Source organism: Cyprinodon variegatus, unplaced genomic scaffold (genome assembly GCF_000732505.1).
Source record: "Cyprinodon variegatus isolate N-32 unplaced genomic scaffold, C_variegatus-1.0 Scaffold4343, whole genome shotgun sequence".
Classification (NCBI taxonomy): Eukaryota; Metazoa; Chordata; class Actinopteri; order Cyprinodontiformes; family Cyprinodontidae; genus Cyprinodon; species Cyprinodon variegatus.
The window spans coordinates 2,453-4,043 of record NW_015154796.1 but is presented as its reverse complement, the minus strand read 5'-3'; the positions used below and the strand labels follow the sequence as shown (position 1 = coordinate 4,043).

At 38.2% G+C, this 1,591-nt stretch overlaps 1 non-coding gene across 1 annotated transcript; it reads right to left on the bottom strand.

The window, feature by feature from the left end:
• Positions 1-768: 768 nt before the first annotated feature.
• Positions 769-842, bottom strand: trnat-cgu. The gene has a single exon. It is a non-coding gene; the product is annotated as a tRNA-Thr (tRNA).
• Between the last annotated feature and the right edge of the window lie 749 nt (positions 843-1,591).

Sequence of the window (1,591 nt, the reverse complement as noted above, 5' to 3'; positions counted from 1 at the left end):
CAACGCAAAAAAATGTGATTTCACAAAAAAATCTGAATAGAGCATCAAGGCCTGCAGTGTGAACGTAGCCTATGTCTTCAGCTGAGATTTCTCTCATAACCTTATATCTTATATCCACTCACCCAGTTAAAATGCAACTAAAGACCATGTCTCTCTATTTCCGTGAACTTCGAAAACAGCTATTAGCACCGAAACATGCATAGCTAATAAATCAGAATCAGAAATACTTAATTAACCCCAGAAGGAAATTACTTTTGTTACACGCTCCAGTTACAGTTTTATATACATATATATATATATATATATATATATGTATATATATATGTAAAACTAAATCCAAGTAAAGTGATAGCCAACGGCACCCTCAAACTACCAGTGTCAAACTCATCTGCATCACTCTAAAAGAGTCGGGGTCTGTCTGGATTTTTTTTTCCCCATCAAAAACATGTGTAACCTTTCAACCTCTTGAGGCTACAGATGATGTATTTGTACTTTTTTTTTTAATATACTTTAATAATCCCAGAGGGAAATTACTTCTCTGCATTTAACCAATCCCCTTGGGGCACAGTGGGCTGCCATTGTGCAGCACAGGGGAGCAGTGTGGGGTTAAGGGTCTTGCCCAGGGACTCAGAGTGGCAGTGGGGGCTCAAACTCACAACCTCAGGATTCAAAGCCTTATGCCCTAACCACTAGGCAGCCACTCCCACACTCTAAAGATGATTTACAAGAAGACTGGACATCATGACCAGTAAAGTGTTAAAAGTTAAAAGGCACTGCTGGGATTTGAACCCAGGTTCTCCTGTTTACGAGACAGACACTTTGACCAACTAAGCCACAGTGCCATCTGCAGAAGCTGTGGTTACATTTAATGTTTTTATTTAATTCTTTAAAGCAAGAATGAAAAGCTTTCTATGCAAATATGTGTATTTAATTTGGGAATTTTCACCAAAGAATAATTTACTCTAATTTTCACATCCACATCATCCTCCATTAGGACCTTTCCGTTTGTTGATTAGCAGTTTAGGCATTGTACAAGTTTAGACGTCTTATAAATTATGAGTATGCATTAAGTATGCAAGACGCTATTGGTGCAATGACATTACCTACATACAGACCCATTGATAAGTGAATCAATTAATGTCTGTATTAATTATTTTTGTCCTTAAAAAAAAGATATAAATATAATGGAGCCTTTGTTTATGTATGATCTCACTCTTTTTAGAAAGTGAGGCATTACTGCTGTAGTTTTTTTTTTCTTTTTAATGGTCCCCACTTTTACTGAGGCTTTTTTACCGTAATTTTCAGACTATTAGCCGCACCTTAATATAAGCCGCAAAAGCAAAATTGCATGATTTGTACATATACAAGCCGCACCGGACTATAAGCCGCAAGTTTTTTTATGTTTAACACAAACTGTCTTGCGATCGCAATGTCCATCTTTCTCGCTGTCGTTCTGTCTCGTACCACTCGCGGTAGAAGTCTGCTTCCGTAGGACCTCCGCATTCCCGCACGCGCGGCTACCGTACTTGTGTGTTGAAGCAAATGTGACGTCAACATGGTGGATGGTAAAATCCATAGATTTAGGTATTAC